Source organism: Physeter macrocephalus, chromosome 6 (assembly GCF_002837175.3).
Source record: "Physeter macrocephalus isolate SW-GA chromosome 6, ASM283717v5, whole genome shotgun sequence".
In the NCBI taxonomy this organism is placed as follows: domain Eukaryota; kingdom Metazoa; phylum Chordata; class Mammalia; order Artiodactyla; family Physeteridae; genus Physeter; species Physeter macrocephalus.
Window position 1 is genome coordinate 73,049,471 of NC_041219.1, and position 19,089 is coordinate 73,068,559.

The 19,089-nt window shown below is 37.2% G+C and overlaps 1 protein-coding gene and 1 pseudogene across 1 annotated transcript in view; one reads left to right on the forward strand and one right to left on the reverse strand.

The window, feature by feature from the left end:
* Positions 1-19,089, reverse strand: part of LMNTD1 (lamin tail domain containing 1) — a 468,403-nt gene that overhangs the window by 358,901 nt on the left and 90,413 nt on the right. The gene's annotated exons all lie outside the window — the stretch shown is intronic.
* Positions 10,828-12,738, forward strand: LOC112066337 (protein FAM32A-like; annotated as a pseudogene).

Consider the following 19,089-nt stretch of genomic DNA (forward strand, 5'->3'; position numbering starts at 1 on the left):
TGGCTGTATCAATTTACATTCCCACCAGCAGTGCAAGAGTGTTCCCTTTTCTCCACACCCTCTCCAGCATTTATTGTTTGTAGATTTTTTTGATGATAGGCAGGCAGATTCTTAACCACTGCGCCACCAGGGGAGCCCTGAATAGGCATAAATTTTCATCCAGTTTGGGAACCAACTCCAATTTTTGAAAGGTAACCAGGTTAGTGGTGATTTATGATGATTTCTACTTTATTATCAGTGTGGTGGTTCCAAAAAAAGGGAAGCTATTAATTCTAATTTCTAATTTCAACTAGGCTATAAATGTCTTCATTTTTTCACATTCCACATTATAGGATTATCATAGAAATTGTTTATTTTTTGTTCTACCTTTTTATTGATAGATAATATGCATTAAAAGTATAAAAAGTGCATAGCTCAATAAATTTTCAAAACTGAAAACAACTTTTTTACTGTATGTTTTTATGCACAAAAATAAAATTTAATGTGTCTCAGGTCAGGACCATGTTTTCATTTTTCTCAACCCCTAGCTTAATCCCACGCCCAACAGTAATGCCCAATGTCGATGTCACTGTCCTTTACCTACTAGACAAAGACATTTTATACCCAAAAGTCATCAGGTAGAGAGGTTACTCCAGTGTATTAATTTAACAATAATTATTAATGTAGAACAATTATCAAGTGCTTATATGTACTACTATTATCTCAGTTTTATAGATCAGGAAACTGGTGGACAGAGATTTAGAAAGTGACTGAGATCAACTAGCCGGTAAATGGAAGAGAGCAAGACTGCAAGATAAAACTCAATTTCCCCAAAATAATTTATACCACCTAATTCCTCCACTAGGAAAACTACCATTTTCACTGAGACTGAGAAAAAACTCAACAATTTTTCTTGAGACCAAGAGATAGAATCCACTTTCCTTTAGTAAATGTTAGCAGTGATTCAGCCTTTAATGAGGAGAGCAGTTGAGTGAACTCCAATAGTGTTTAAAATTCTCCAAAGAAGACAAGGAAGAGCACATGTTAGAGATTACAGACTTACTCTTTATTTGTGGGCATCTTCCTGCATTTCTTACTGCATCCAGATCACCTCTGCAGCGCCAGATTCTCTTCTATGTAGCTCCTTGTATGGAATATTTGGGATCCTTAATTTGGGAGCTCTTCCTGAAGGGTGAGATGGTGCTTCTGAGTGGGCAGCCTGCCTCTCATCTCTCTAAATGCCTGTCATTTAATTACAGAAGGATGGATGAGAAAGTCAGACCTTCCTTGAGGCTATTGAGAAAATCCCAACCAAAAACCCTACAAAATCCCATTTACTCAAATTGCTTAAGGTGAAGAAATTCTTCATATGTTAAAAAATAATCCAAGACTAAATTTTAATGTGTAGTTTGGAAAGCTACCAATACTGCTAAGAGATTTTGGGGTGACACATTTATTTTCTGATTCTGATTTTATTGTAAGAAGTTCTCTTAAAAATAAGAAGCAAACAGCAGGCATTAGGGATTTGGTACCTGCCTTTTTTTCTGTTATGTTTTAATTTAATATAGCTCAGATGAAGAAAAAGAATTTGGTGAGACTTTAAATATAGCTGAAGTGAAGAAAAAATATATACACTAATTTGATGCCTCTGCCATGGAATGTTCTAAAGAATACAGTGGAAGCAGTATATCTTGAGTCTGAACTAGCAGAAACTACACATGAAGATTGAGTACATTATAGATCTGTAGACAAGGGAGGTAAGGTAGAATAAAAGAATGATTTTGAAGTTCCCTTTTAACTAAAGTTAATGCATCACTGGAACTTTAAAAGCAAAAATAAATCTAAGCAATTTATTGTCTTTTTAAAGTAAGATTTCCAGGGACTTCCCTCATGGTCCAGTGGTTAGGAATCTGCCTTCCAATGCAGGGGATGCAAGTTCCATCCCAGGTTGGGGAACTAAGATCCCACACGCCACGGGGCAACTAAACCTGCACGCCGCAACTACTGAGCCCCTGCGCTCTGGAGCCCGCGCACCACAACGGAGAGCCCGCGTGCTACAACTGAGACCCAACATGGACAAATAAATTTGAAAAATAAATAAAGTAAGATTTTCATTCTTTCACGAGTAAAAAAACATTGCAGCTGTAAAAGACTATGATGCACAATTTGTATTGGGGATAAAGAACCATATGGTCCTAAACGTTAAGAGATTATCTCTTGCTCTTTCTTTGCCAAAGCAACTCTCTCAATAAATGTCTTTCAGATCAAGTGGTAGCAACAACAGAAGCTATGCCCATCTGCATTTGCTTTGTGAACTTGATGATCTGAAGAACGATGAAAGTAAGGTAACTCTATTAAGCTATCAGCCCAAACTGCTTTGCATGCAGCCCTGTGAATTATCCATTTCTTCACTGATCTCCTCTCATTTTCAAATATTGGTGGGATCTGCTTAGGTGAGAAGGGTCCCAGAGGCATTACCTCTGCCCCTGCCTGCCCTGACTCTCTTCATCCTGTAGTCTCATGACTACATGACACTCCAAACCTCATCTTGCTGGAGTCACAAGGTCATACTGACTGGTTTCTATGCAGTTCCAAACAATAGGTGTATTTTAAAATACATTTTTTTCCTGATTTGTAGTAATTTTAATATTATCACCGATATGCACTAACTAACATTATTTACCTTTCTAAACTAGACTAGCACACCAGGTAAATGCCCCATCATGCCCGGAATTAAGTTAACATTTGATTAGGCAGAACGAGCTTTCCCATCAGTACAATGCTCAGCCATTAAGCAAAGCAACTGGTAGATAAAGACTGAGTTGATGGCTATATGATGGTTCATATTAAAGAACCAATATCAGCTACTGAACATTCACTATGTTCCATTCACTATGCTTATTTCACATCTCTCAACCTCTGAGTTAGGTGCAATTGTTTTCCAAATTTTATATATAAGGAAACAGAAGCTTACAGAACCAAAATGTACACTGCTAGAATCTGGATTTGAACTCATGCCCTCTCGTAATCAGAGTTAATTTTAGATTTCCTCACACAGGAAGCTATGCATGACAATGGTCCAAACACACCAAGAGGCCCAAGCTTGGCCCACCATGAAGCGATGACATAGAGGAAAGTATTGTTTTTTCCCAAAACTTGATGTGTCTAGGAGGGTATTACACAGGCAATTTTACCCAAATGCCATTATGAAACAAAAGAAAAACTAAAGAACATGGAAAGCTGGTACTCTTCAGGAATAATAATAACGAGGTAACACCCTTAAAGCCCCCAACTAAAGACCTTGCCTTTTTTTTTCTTGTTAGGTTCCCATCTGTGTTCCTGAAGGCATGAAACTGGAAGAAGAGATATGCATTTGCAAATACCCTCACACCCAACAAACTCAAATTCCTTACCTGAATTCCCTAGAATGTCTCCTTTTTCAACCAACTTATTTTTATTTTGTTCTTTACTTGGTTCCATTGTATTCTGTACCAAAGCAATGTTTCCCAGCCTCCCTTTCAAGTCTCTAAATCTTGTTGCCTTTTTTCAGTTTCTCTCACTGGATTGTACTGTTTTCATTGTTGTGGTCCATCTTACTCTTTCTAATTTCTTCTCTGGCTGTGAACATTATTAACACCGCTGCCCCGGCCCTGTGAATGTTATAAATCCTCTGCCTACAGCATCTTTATTTTTCTGACTTTGTCTGGCATAGCTAAAGTAAACCCTATATTTACATAATAGATAACAGATATATAATCTCTTGTGTGTATATTTGCCAAAGACATACAAAGACATATGATAATTCATGGATTTATTTCAGATTGAGATTGTAGTGTTTATCCAGAATGTGGATTAATTGTATAGATTCACTGACATTTTTTTCCTTCCATTTTTGTTGAGATGTAATTGACATACAGCACTGTATACGTTTAAGGTGTAGAGCATAATGATTTGAATTACGTGGATCATGAAATTATTACCACAATATGTTTAATGAACATCCATTATCTCATGTAGATAAAAAATTAAAGAAATAGGAAAAAAAATTTTCCTTGCAATGAGAACACTTGGGATTTACTCTCTGAACAACTTTCATATATTAACACACAGAAGTGTTAATTATATTTATCGTGTTGTACATTACATCCCTAGTGCTTACTTATCTTACAACTGGAAGTTTGTGCATTTTGACTGCCTTCATCCCAATCCACCCCCCAAACAACCCCCGCCTCTGGTAACCACAAATCTGATCTCTTTTTCTATGAGTTTCTTTATTTGCTTTTGAAGTATATTTGTTTTTGAAGTATAACAATACTATGTTCCTGGTACAAAAAGCAGTGATTCAATATTTCTATACATTTCAAAATTATCATCACAATTAAGTCTAGTTACCTACCATTTGTCAACTTACCAAGATATTACATAATTATTGATATATTCCCTATACTATACATTTCATACCTGTGACTCATTTACTTTGTAACTGGAAGTTTGTACCTCTTAATTTCCCTCACCTATTTCTCTTCTATCCCACCTCTGGCAACCATCAGTTTGCTCTCTGTATATATGAATCTTTCTGTTTTGTTACATTTCTTCATTTGTTTTGTTTTTTTAGATTCCACGTGTAAGTGAAATTACACCGTATTTGTCTTTCTCTGACTTATTTCACTTAGCATTATATCCTCTAGGGTCCATCCATGTTGTTGCAAATGGCAATATTTCATTCTCTTTCATGGATGAGTAATATTCCATTTTATACAGATAACTTATTCTTTACCCATTCATCTACTACTGGCGCTTAGGTTGCTTCCATATCTTGACTATTATGAACATAGGGGAGCATATATCTTTACAAATTAATGTTTTCCTTTTCTTTGGATAAATACCTAGGAGTGGAATTGTTGGGTCATAAGATAATTCTATTTTTAATTTTTTGAGGAACCTCACATTGTTTTCCATAGTGGCTGCACCAATTTACATTGCCACCAATAGTATTGGGTTGTCCAAAAAGTTAGTTTGGTTAGTGAATACGTTGTTCAATAAAGTTCTTCGTGAAAATGAAAAATGTGTCTTTTTGTTTTACTTAGAACCAAATGAACTTTTTGGCCAACCCAATACATAAGGGTTCTTTATTCTCCATATCCTCATCGACACGTTATTTGTTGTCTTTTTGATAATACCTATTCTGATAGGTGTGAGGTGATATCTCATTGTGGTTTAGATTTGCATTTCCTTGATGATTAGTAATGATGAGCATTTTTTTTTCATGTGCCTGTTGGCCACCTGTATGTCTTCTTTTGAAAATGTTCATATACTCTGCCAATTTTTTAATTAGGTTCTTTGGGTTTTTTTGATGTCAACTTGTGTGAGTTCTCTGTATAGTTGGGAGATTAACCATCAGATGTATCAGATATATCATTTAGATATATATATCAGATATATATATCAGATATATCATTTACAAATATCTTTGACCATTCAGTAGGTGGCCTTTTTGTTTTCTTGATAGTTTCCTTCATTGTGCAAAAGTTTTTTAGTTTGATGTAGTCTCATTTCCATTTGTTTAATTTTGCTTTTGTTTCTTGCCTGAAGAGACATATCCAAAAAAATACTGCTAACTCCAATGTCAAAGAGATTATTGCCTATGTTTTCTTCTAGAAGTTTTATGGTTTCAGGTCTTATATTTACGTCTTTCATCCATTTTGAATTTATTTTTATACATAGCATAAGAAAGTAGTCCAGTTTGATTCTTTTCATGTAGTTGTCAAGTTTTCCCAGCACCATTTATTGAAGAGGCTGTCTTTCCCCACTGTATATTCTTGTCTCCTTTGTCACAGATTAATTAACCATATAAGTGTGGGTTCATTTATGGGCTCTCTATTTTGTTCCACTGATCTATGTGTCTGTTTTTGTGCCAGTACCATACTGTTTTGATGACTGTACCTCATTTGTATAGTTTGAAATCAGGGAGTGTGATATCTCAAGTTATGCTCTTTCTCAAGATTGAGAAAATTACAGCTAATTGGGGTCTTTTGTGTTTCCATACAAATTTTAGACTTATTTGTTCTAGTTCTGTGAAAAATGCCATTGGTATTTTGATAGGGATTGCACTGAATCTGTAAATTACCTTGGGTAGTATGGTCATTTTAACACTATTAATTCTTCCAATCTATGAACATGGTATATCTTTCCATCTAGTTGTGTTGTCTTTAATTTCTTTCATCAGTGCCTTATTGTTTTCTGAGTACAGGTCTTTTACCTCCTTAGTTAGATTTATTCCTAGGTACTGTATTCTTTTTGATGCATTTACAAATGGGATTATTTCTTTAATTTCTCTTTCTGATAGTTCATTGTTAGTATACAGAAATGCAACAGATTTCTGTACATTAATTTTGTATCCTGCGAATTGACCAAATTCACTGATGAGTTCTAGTAGATTTTTGGTGGTGTATTAAGAATTTTTTATGTATAGTATCATGTCATCTGCAAACAGTAACAGTTTTACTTCTTCCTTTCCAATTTGGATGGCTTTTGTTTCTTTTTCTTGTCTGATTGGTGTGGCTAGGGCTTCCTATACTATGTTGAATAAAAGTGGTGAGAATGGGCATCCTTGTCTTGTTCCTGATCTCAGAGGAAATGCTTTCAGCTTTTCACCATTGAGTATGATGTTAGCTGTGGGCTTCTCGTATATGGCTTTTATTATGTTGAGGTGTGGTCCTTCTATACTCACTTCCTTGAGAGTTTTTTTCATAAATAGATGTTGAAGTTTTTGAAAAGCTTTTTCTGAATCTATTGAGATGATCATATAATTTTTTTTCTTCAATTTGTTAGTGTGGTGTGTCACACTGTTTGATTTGTGGATATTGTACATCCTTACATCCCTAGGATAAATCCCACTTGATTATTCTGTATGATCCTTGTAATGTGCTGTTGAATTCACTTTGCTAGTATTTTGTTGAGGATTTTTGCATCTATATTCATCAGTGATATTGGCCTGTAATTTTCTTTTTTGTGTGTGATACCTTTGTCTGGTTTTGGTATCTGGGTGATGTTGGCCTTGAAGAATGAGTACGGAAGCATTCTTTCCCTTGCAGTGTTTTAGAATAGTTTGAGAAGGATAGGTGTTAACTCTTCTTTATGTGTTTGGTAGAATTCACCTGTGATGATATCTGAGCCTGGACTTTGTTGGGAGTTTTTAATTACCAATTCAATTTCTTTACTGGTAATTGGTCAGTTCATATTTTTTATTTCTTCCTGGTTCTGTCTTGGGAGATTGTACATTTCTAGGAATGTGTCCATTTCTTCTAGGTTGTCCATTTTATTGTGTATAATTGTTCATAGTAATCTCTTATTATCCTTTGTATTTCTGTGGTATTGATTGTAACTTCTCCTTTTTCATTTCTGATTTTATTGATCAGGGCCCTCTCTCTTTTTTTCTTGATGAGTCTGGCTAAAGGTTTGCCCATTTTTAAATTTTTTCAAAGAACCAGCTCTTAGTTTCATTGATCTTTTCTATTTTTTTTTAAATCACTATTTCATTTTTATTTCTGCTCTGATCTTTATGATTTCTTTCCTTATACTAACTTTGAGTTCTGTTTGTTCTTCCTTTTTTTTTAAGAAATTTAGTTGTAAGGTTAGGTTGTTTATTTGAGATTTTTCTTGTTTCCTGACGTAGGCTTATATTGCTATCTGCATACCTCTTACAGTTGCTTTTGCTGCATCCCATAGATTTTGAATCATTGCGTTTTTGTTTTCATTTGTCTCCAGGTGTTTCTCTTTTTTTAAATTTCTTCTTTGATTTCTCCAGCAACCCATTGGTTCTTTGGTAGCATATTATTTAGCCTCCATATGTTTGTGTTTTTTGCAGTTTTCTTCCTTGTAGTTGATTTCTATTCTCACAGTTCTGTGATTGGAAAAGATGTTAGATATGATTGCAATCTTCTTAAATTTACTGAGATTTGTTTTCTGGCCTAGGATGTGATTTATCCTGGAGAATGCTCCATGTATTGTACATTTGAAAAGAATGTGCATTCTGCTGCTTTTGGATGTAATGTTCTATATACATCTATTAAGTCCATCTGCTTTAATGTGTCACTTAAGACCAATGTTTCCCTATTGATTTTCTGTCTGGATGATCTGTCCATTGATATAAGTGTGGTGTTAAAGACCCCTACTATTATTGTGTTACTGTCAATTTCTCCCTTTTTGTCTATTATTATTTGCTTTATGTGTATAGGTGCTCCTACATGGGGTGCATGTATATTTACAATTGTTATATCTTTTTCTTGGATTGATCCCTTGATCATTATGTAATGTCCTTATCTCTTGTTATAGTCTTTGTTTCAAAATCTATTTTGGCTGATATAAGTATTACTGCCTCGGCTTTCTTCTCATTTTCATTTGCATGGAATAACTTTTACACCCTCTCACTTTCAGTCTGTGCATGTCTTTAGATCTGAAGTGAGTTTTTGTAGGCATCATATATACGGGTCTTGTTTTTGTATCCGTTCAGCCACTCCGTATCTTTTGATTGGAGCAATTGGTCCATTTATACTTAAAGTACTTATTGATAGGTATGCATGTATTTCCATTTTGTTAACTGTTTTCTGGTTGTTTTTATAGTTCGTTTTTGTTCTTTTCTTCTTCTTTTGCTCTTTTTCCTTGTGATTTGATGACTAGTGTTATTTTTGGATTCCTTTTTCTTTGATGTGCATGTATCTATTTTTGATTCTGGTTTGTGGTTACCATGAAGTTTATATATATATCATGAATTTATATATATATATAGTTTATATGTGTTTATATATTTCAAGTTCCTGATCTCTTAAGTTTGAACACATTTTAACAATCCTGCATTTGTATTCCCCCACCACCATGTTTACTGTTTCCGATGTCATATTGTACTTCTTTTTGTTTTGTGTATCCCTTAGCTAGTTATTGTGGATATAGATGATTTTATTACCTTTGTCTTTTAACATTCCTATTCACTTTATATGTGGTTGATCTACTACCTTTACTGAATATTTGCCTTTACCAAAGAGATTTTTCCTTATATCATTTTCATATTTCTATTTATAGTCTTTTCCACTTAGAGAAGTCCCTTTAACATTTCTTGTGAAGCTGGTTTCATAATGACGAACTCTTGTGGCTCTTGCGTCTCTGTAACCTCTTGATCTCTCCTTCAGATATGAATGATAGCCTTGCTGGTAGAGTATTCTTGGTTGTAGGTTTTTCCCTTTCAACATTTAAAATATATTGTGCCACTCCCTTCTGGCCTGCGGGGTTTCTGCTGCAAAGTCAGCTGAGAGCCTTATGGGAGTCCACTGTACATAACAAGTTGCTTTTCTCTTGCTGCTTTTAATATTTTCTCTTTATCTTAAATTTTTGCCATTTTAATTACAGCGTGTCTTGGTGTCATCCTCTTTGGGCTGATCTTATTTGGGACTCCCTGTGCTTCCTGTGCTTGGATGTCTGTTTCTTTTCTCAGGTTAAGGAAGTTTTCAGCTGTTATATCTTCAAATATGTTCCCTGCCATCTTTTCTCTTCTCTTTCTGGGACCCCTAATGTTAGTGCTAATATTAGTACCCTTGATGTTATTCCAGAGGTCTCTTAAAGTGCTCTCATTGAAAAATTTTTTTCTTTTTTCTGTTCAGCTTGGGTGATTTCCACTACTCTGCCTTCCAGCTTGCTGATCTGTTCCTCTGTATTATTAATCTACTGTTGATTACTTCTAGTATAGTTTTTATTTCAGTTATTGTATTCGTCATCTCTGTTTGGTTCTTTTTCATATTTTCTAACTTGTTGTTAGAAACTTCTGACTTCTCATCTGTTCTTCTCCCAAATTCTTTGAGCATCTCTATGATCATTACCTTGAATTCTTTATCAGGCAGATTGTTTATCTCCACTTCACTTAGTTCTTCTTCCATAGCTTTATCTTGTTCCTCTATCACTTCATTTTGCTTAATTCTCCATTTTTATTTCTATGTATTTGGTAGTCTGGCTACCTGATCTTGGAGAAGTGGCCTTATGTAGGAGATGTCCTATGGGGCTTAGCAGCACACTCCACTCTGGTCACCAGCATTATATGCCCTAGAGGCATCATCTATGTGAGCTGTGTGAGCCTTTTGTTGTGGTGGGCTGACTACTCTGGGCATGCTGGTAGGCATGACTGACCCTCAGTCCAGTTAGTCATCAGGCCTTGCTGAGTACAGAGGCTGCTGGCCACTGGTAAGCAGGGCCAGTTCCTGCCACAAGTGGCTGTTCATGGCCTGCAAAGTCCCAGTCCTGGGGCAGGCCCACTGGTGTGTGAGGTCAGGTCATGAGGCGGCTGGCTGCAGAGCCCTTGGGGGTGTCCCAGGGCTATTGCTGGCCCACTAGTGAGTGAAGCCAGGTCCTGGGGTGGCTGGCTGAGGCCCAGGGGTGCAAAGCTGGTGTGGGCTTGCTGGTGGGCAAGACCAGAGCCCAGGGTGTCCCAAGGCTGGTGCCCACAGGTCCTGGATCTGGTGTTGGCCCAGTGGTGGGTAGGGCCATGTCCTGGCAACTAACTGTGGGGCCCTGGGAGTCCAGGCTAGTGACTGCCCACTGGTGGGTGGAACCAGGTCCTGGGCCCTCTGGTGGAGGGATCCAGGTCCCAGGGAGGCTGGGGGTTCAGGGGGTCCTAAAGCAACTGCCCTGATGGTGGTTGGGGCTGTGTCCTTGTCTGGCTCGCTCTTTGGCATGGGGTGTCCCAGGACTGGTGCCAACTGGCTGGTTGGTGGAACCGGGTCCCAGCACAAATAAGATAGTGGGAGGATTCAAAAATGTCATTTGTTAGTACTAGTGTCCTTGTGGTAGAATAAACTCCCCAAAATGGCTGCTGCAAGTGTTTATGTCCCCAGGGTAAGTCCTAGTTGCCTCCTGCCTCTGCAAGAAGCTCTCCAAGATCAGCAAGTGGATTTGACCCAAACTCTTTGCAAAATGCTTGCTCCTGCCCTTGATCTCAGAGCATGTGAAAATTTGTGTGCACCATTTGAGTGGAGTTTCTGTTTCCTACAGTCCTCTGGCTCTCCCAAAACGAAACCCTGCTGGTCGTCAAAGCCAAACACTCTGAGGGCTCATCTTCCCAGTGCAGGACCCCTCAAGTGGGGAGCCAAGTGTGGGGCTCAGACCCCTAGCTCCTTGGGGAGAACCTCTACAATTGTAATTATCCTCCCACTTGTGGGTTGCCTGCCTGGGGGTATGGGTCTGACTAATACCACATTTCTGCCCCTCCTACCCATCTCATTTTGGTTCCTTCTTTATATCTATAGTTGTAGAAGATCTTTTCTGCTAGTCTTCAGGTTCTTCTCATCAATAGTTTCTCTGTAAATAGTTGTAATTTTGGTGTGCCTGTGGGAGGAGGTGAGCTCAGGGTCTCCCTACTCCACCATCTTGGCCACTCTTGATTCACTGACATTTAATTATATATCTAGCAATAATTTTTTTTAAAGAATCACTAGAAAAAGAATTATATTAAATGATAAATATACAAAATCTCACATAATGGTGATAATTATGATTATGATAATTTATAATATTATCCTTATCATCTTGAAATGATAATAAAGATGATGATGACAAATCTATGAACTAAATGTCACTATACTTATATACACACAAAAAAACCCTTATCTTCTTTAGGTGATGGTAAAAGAATAAGCCTATGATGATGGTTAGACTGGAGTCATCTTACTAATATTATCTTTTTCACAACTCATACTTAGTTAATTTGAATTCACTATACTTCCAATGGACACATAAATAATAGGAAATAGGAAAAATACAACAAATGCCTTTAAAGATTATCAAGTATCAATATAATTCTCTATTGTCAACTTATACAAAGCTGAAAAGTAATTCCCATTGTGCCCTGCATCACAGACAATCTTGGTTTACATTTACTTATATAACTACTGCTGTCAGGAGACTCTGTTATTTTAATTTATGGAGTGCCAACAGGATTTTAAGATATTGTCCACGTATGTTGAGTCATGCACAGTAAAGACAGAACAAAAGAGATGAGACATAAAAACCCAGAAGTAGGTGGGAGTATTAAGTCCTTGTTCCCTTTTTTTGTTTGTCTGTGCAACTTTTGCTTGGATGACAGAGGAAAATAGCATCACTGTCCTTGATCAAAGAAGAAGGGGAGAAAAAGGAAGAAATTGTGGAGAAGGGGCCTCTGAAGCTGAAAGGCATCGCAGAGCTCAGAGTGACTAAGCGGAAGAAGAAAAAGAAGGACAAAGACTAGGTGAAACTCCTGGGTGCGATGGGAACAAGCAAAAAGAACGAGGAGGAGAAGCGGTGCAGCCTGCACAAGTGGACACCGGCCCAGGCAGCCTTCGAGAAGATGCAGGAGAAGCAGCAAATGGAAGATGCAGGAGAAGCGGCAAATCCTGAAGAAAGCATTTAATACACACAAGCAGAGAGAAGAGGACTTCAACAGACACCTGGCACTCACAGAGCACTATGACATTCCCAAAGTCAGCTGGACAAAGTAGCCTCCCCGCCTGGGGTATGCAGTGGCATCAAGGAGAAGCAGAAGGCAAAGCTGGGGTTATATTTGGTGCCTTTGGGATTTTCTAGAAACATTCTTTTACATGCATCCTTGCATATTCTGCTGAGACAGTGCTTTTCTAAGCTGTATGTCCTCATTCTGGAACTTGATTAAAGTAAGACTGTCTTTTTACTCTATCTTGATTTCTCAGTAGCACACAGAAGAGAAACCTTTTTAGTTTGGAAAGTGTATCCAGAGATTAAGTGCCATGGAAAAGTGTTTTTACCCTCCAGTTGTATCTGACTCTTTGACAGCCAGCCAGCTGGCTTTGCCTGGATGAAACTGACTCCAGAAGACAAGGAGCTAATGCCAGCGTGGCCTGCAGCATGTAGACCCCTGTAGGGCCCTGCACAGGCTGCACTTCCAAGCTCCCTCTAGCTTGGGGCTCATGATCTCCGATCCAGGGTCTGGGGAAGCCACTTGCAGCTTCATGGTCTTTAGACTGCCCCCTCAGCCTCCTGGCCAGTGAGACAACACAGCCTGGGAAACAGAACAACCACCTAAGGCAGGGATGGAACGTACATCTTGTCCCTTTCTAAACCTGTGGCCAGCGTGTAGCCTCTTCTCCCAATATCCTCATTCCAGACGTGTCTAGTTGGTGTTGCCATGGCAGACATTGCCAGTCAAGCACAACATTCTTTGTAATGGAACCCAGACACAGCCTGCCATCTTACCCTCAACCCTGGGCTCCAAGCAGCCCCCTGTATTTATTCAGAGTTGGCATATAACGTGTTTGGTGCTCCTGGCCTAAGGACACCTTAAAGGTGATGGGACCAAGGCAGAGCCCCAAGCACAGACAAACGTGGGTGTAGTCGAAAGGAAGGACTCAGGTTTCCAGGCTGGAGAGCCAGGATCTTTGAGGGCCTATGTGTACCCACCAGATGAGGATCAGATTGCATATGCTATTGGGAAAAAGTGTGTTGACATAGATGCTGACAGAATAAGAAAGGCAGAAAACAAAACCAAGTGTTGGGTTTGGGACTGTCATATGAGAAATGCAGAATAAAACAAACAAAAAAAGTTATTAAAAAAAAAGAAAGAAATTCTGGCCAAAGTAAGGACATGTTAAAGAAATGGGAAAAATTGCCTTAATTCATCTATTATAACTCTAACTTTAGGAAGAATAAGAAAAGGATATTATTCTTGCGAGTCCCAGAAAAAAAAAAGTCTAAGAAATGAATTTGTGAATCAAACTTTTTAAGAAAATAAATTGAGTATGTAAAACTAAGATTTGCTGTGAAGCTTGATCGATTGAATTTTACTGGTGCTCTCTTTTTACAGCAAATTATGTATCTGACATTAAAATACTGAATTAATATCCACCAAAAAAATTTATTAGAACTAATAAATGAATTCAATAAAGTTGCAGGATACAAAAATAATATACAGAAATCTGTTGCATTTCTATATACTAATAATGAACCATCACAAAGAGAAATGAAGAAAACAATCCCATTTACAATTGCATCCAAAAAAAAAAATTCCTAGGAACTTAATTTAACCAAGAAGGTGAAAGACCTATACTCTGAAAACTAGAAGACTTTGAAGAAAGAAATTAAAGACAACACAAATAAACAGAAAAAAAAAAAGTGCTCATGGACTGGAAGAAACAATATCGTTAAAATGTCCATACTCCTCAAAGCAATCTACAGATTCAATGCAATCCCTATTAAAATACCAATGGCATTTTTCACAGAACTAAAACAAATAACCCTAAAATTTGTATGGGTCCACAAAGGACCCCAAATAGCCAAAACAATCTTAAGAAAGAAGATACCACATTCCCTGATTTTGAACTATAATACAAAGTTACAATAATCAAAACATTATGAAACTGGCACAAAAACAGACACATGGATCAATGAAACAGAATAGAGAGCTCAGAAATGAATCCACACTTATATGGTCAATTAATTTACGACAATGGAGGTAAGAATATCCAATGGGAAAAAGACAGTCTCTTCAATAAATGATGCTGGGAAAACTGGACAGCTACATTCAAAAAAATGAAACTGGACTTCTTTCTTACACCATATACAAAAATAAACTCAAAATGGATTAAAGACTGACATGTGAGACCTGAAACCATAAAACTTCTAGAAGAAAATATAGGCAGTAATCTCTTTGACACTGGTCTTAGCAACATATTTTTGGATATGCCTCTTCAGGCAAGGGAAACAAAAGCAAAATTAAGCACATGGGACTACACCAAACTAAAAAGCTTTCACACAAGGAAGGAAACCAGCAAGCAAAATGAAAGGCAATCTACTGAACAGGAGAATATCTGCAAATGATATATCCAGTAAGGGGTTGATATCCAAAATATATAAAGGATTCACACAACTCAATATCAAAAAAACCAAGTGAGAGAGTGGCAGGGACATAGATACACTACCAAATGTAAATTAGATAGCTAGTGGGAAGCTGCCGCATAGCACGGGGAGATCACCTCTGTGCTTTGTGACCACCGAGAGGGGTGGGATAGGGAGGGTGGGAGGGAGGGAGACGCAAGAGGGAAGAGATATGGGAACATATGTATATGTATAACTGATTCACTTTGTTGTAAAGGAGAAACTAACACACTATTGTAAAACAGTTATACTCCAATAAAGATGTTAAAAAAAAAAAAATCAAAAAAACCAAACAACCTGATTTTAAAATGGGCACAGGACCTGAATAGACATTTTTCCAAGGGAAATATACAGATGGCCAACAGACACATGAAAATGTGCTCAGTGTCACTAATCATCAGGGAAATGCAAATCAAAATCACAATGAGATACCACCTCACATCTATCAGGATGGCTATTATCAAAAAGACAAGAAACAGCAAGTGTTAGTGAGGATGTGGAGAAAAGGGACCTCTCATGCACTGTTTGTAGGAATGTAAATTGGTGCAGTCACTATGGAAAAGGGTATAAAGTTTCCTAAAAAAAAAATTAAAAACAGAACTACCATATGGTCCAGCAATTCCACTACTGGCTTTTCATCTGAAGAAATGAAAACACAATTTGAAAAGATATAGGTACCCCTATGTTCATTGCAGAACTATTTACAATAGCCAAGATATGGAAGCAATGTAAGTGTCCATTGATAGATGAATGGATAAAAATGTGGTATATATACACAATGGAATATTACTCGGTCATTAAAATGATAAAATCTTGCCCTTTGCAGCAGTATGGATGGACCTAGAGGGTATTATGTGAAGTGAAATAAGTTAGACAGAGAAAGACAAATACTGTATAATTTCACTTATACGTGGAATCTAAAAAGCAAAACAGATGAATAATCCAAACAAAACTGAAGCAGACTCACATATATAGAGAACAAACAGGTGGTTACCAGAGGGGCAGGGGGTTGAGGGACAGATGAAATAGGTGAAGGAGATTAAGAGGTACAAACTTCCAGCTATAAAATAAATAAGTCACAGGGATGTAGTGCATAGTAGAGGGAATATAGTCAATAATATTGTAACAACTTTGGTGACAGACGGGAACTAGATTTATTATTATCATTTCATAATATTTAAAAATATTGAATCACTATGTAATATACCTGAAACTAATGTAATATGTATATTAATTACAATTCAATTAAAAATAATAAAATAATTCATATTCACTTGCCATTAGTTCAGTCAAATAGCTCTGTTGGTAACTCTTATGATAAAGGCAACTAATAATAAAATAATGATAGAATTGAGAAATACATACTGGGGTCCATGTATCATTTTTTCAATACTATAATAAGTGCTAGAGGTAGACTAAGATCCAGGATCCTGGAGCCAAACTGTATAGGTTCAAATACTGACTCTGTCACTTACTAGCTATATGACCTTAGGCAATTTACCTAACCTCTCTGTGTCTCAATTTCCTTATTTTTAAATATAGATAATAATAGTATCTACCCCATAGGGTTTTTATAAAGATTACATTAGTTAATAAATGTAAAAACTTAGAACAATGCCTTCCACATATTTGGCATTATTTAAGTATTTGCTGTTGTTCTTTGAAATTTATATTTGAAAAGATATGTGATTGATCATGACATTCATTTCTGGTTTTAATAATACTTATAAAACTAGGAATAGAAAAAAAGTGTTCTTAACTTTAAGTACTGGTTAAGAATGCTCTGGTGGAAAGTAACAGAAAACTCTGTGAATGGTGGTTTAAGCTATAATAACATTTTTGTATTTATTTTACAAGAATTTCAGAAGCAGACAGTCTCAGAACTGGGTCAGTGAGCTAAAAATATAACTCAGGACTCAGGTTCATTCCAGCCTTGTGTTTTGACCATGCTTAGCTGTCAGCTCTTCATTCTCATGCTGGTTGCTTATTATTAGGAGGGCTGCCACAGCTCTAGGCTTCAAGACTGGATGTAGGAAAAGGAGAACTGCCAACCAGCTCTGCACTCACACACACACTGATACCTAACCCTTAAAAGGATTCAAATGATCTCTCTCTTAAGATGCCAGCAGACTTCCCCTTAACAGAGGAAGTAAGTAACTGGCTCTCCAGCAACCATAGTTAGAGGTTACAGAATGGCTTTGAGGGGTAGCCCACTAGCACTTTCTGTTACTTTGATGAAGACAACCTATCAGAAACCAAAAACAAATGTCACACATAAGATGTGACTCTTGAAGAATTCTGATTAAAGCTCAGAACAAGAAAAGTCTACTTATTCACACCTATTATTCAATGTTTTTATGGATGCCCTAGCCAGTGATCATAAACCAAGAAAATCAAAGACAATCAATTGAAAATTTTAGATTTAAAATGAAATAAAGGGACTTCTTTGGAAGTCCAGTGGTTAACAATCCACCTTCCAATGCAGGGGACGCCGGTTCGCTCCCTGGTCAGGGAACTAAGATCCCACATGCCGTGGGGCAACTAAGCCCACGCGCCACAACTACTGAGATGGCGTGCTCTAGAGCCCGCACGCCACAACTAGAGAGAAGCCTGCGTGCCACAATGAAGAGCCCGTGTGCTGCAACTAAGACCAGATGCAGCCAAATAAATAAAATAAATAAATAAATAAATACTTTAAAAAATGAAATAAAATTAAAATTCAGTTCCTCAGTTTCACTAACAACATTTCAAGTGACCAATGGCCTCATGTCACTAGTGGCTACCATACTGGACAACTCAGAGAACATTTCCATCATCTCTGAAAGTTTGATTTGACATTGCTGCAGTTTAGAGGGAAAGTTGTCTGTACCCACAAACCTTTAAAACGTGAATGTTAGTTGAATGCACAATTGCACTACTGACAATAATTTGTCCTGCCAAAGTACACAATTGCACAAAACTGTGTGTATAAAATTGTAATATTTTTAGCAGTACTCCCACACTGGAAGCGATATGTGTCCATCAGCAGAGGGGGGATTTAATAAATTATACTACATTCAGATTATAATATATTATGCAGATATTTGAAAAAATGATACAGATCTATATATACTCACAAGGAAGGATGCTTGCCATATATTGCTGAGTGAATCAAGCAAGTTACACCCATACACCACGATCCCATTTTGATTTCAAATATATTGTACGTAAATTTGTATAAAATTGTATACATATAATTGCACATGTTTCAGGACCAGGACTATGGGGAAGTGAGTGAGATGACTAGGGCACAAAATCCTCAGTACCTCCGTAAATTTTAGACCCTAGATGCCTCACTTACCACACCCGAGGTCTGACCCTGATATGTTTGCATGTATATAGAAAAATCTTTGAGAATAATCACACATGGATAAAGGAGTAGTTTCATTTTAACATTTTTCACTTCTATATTATTTGATTTTTTAAGGAAGGATGTGACCTGAAGCAAGTTGTTTATTAAAGCCTATGCCGAAGGGAACAGTAAAGACCAAAACAGCAGTGAAAGACCTGCTCTAGTCTGGGGCCCGTTACAGACTAGCAACATGTTAATATTTGAGCTGGTTTTCATGTTGAGTGCCACATAATTTCTGAAGATTTTCATTTGACCCTTTGAACAGAGGAAATACTATCAGCATTTTTATTATATAAATAATCATGTTTGCTTCTATTTGTATTTTTTCATGTTATATTCTCAATGCTTATTAGTAATAGCTCTTCCATACCACAGTTTCTGTATAATTACCATGTAATCAGCAGAGCAAAATTTTAATGACTTTTTAACAACACAGAGTGTGGTCAGTCATTTGCCGAATTATTACAGTAGCTCAAGTCTCTGGTCTATGTATCAATCCCAAAAATGCTGCTAATCATGGAGTTTCCAACATGAATTGAGCGGCTTCAGTCTTTTTCATTCAATGTCTATTTATATTTTCTTCGGATCAATGTTCATGCCTTTGTTGTGTATTTTCAATTTTTGAGCTTTCAATGATTATTTTATTTTATTTTATTTTTTATTATTATTATTTTTTTTTTTTTGTGGTATGCGGGCCTCCCTCTGCTGTGGCCTCTCCCGTTGCGGAGCACAGGCTCCGGACGCGCAGGCCCAGCGGCCATGGCTCACGGGCCCAGCTGCTCCGCGGCATGTGGGAT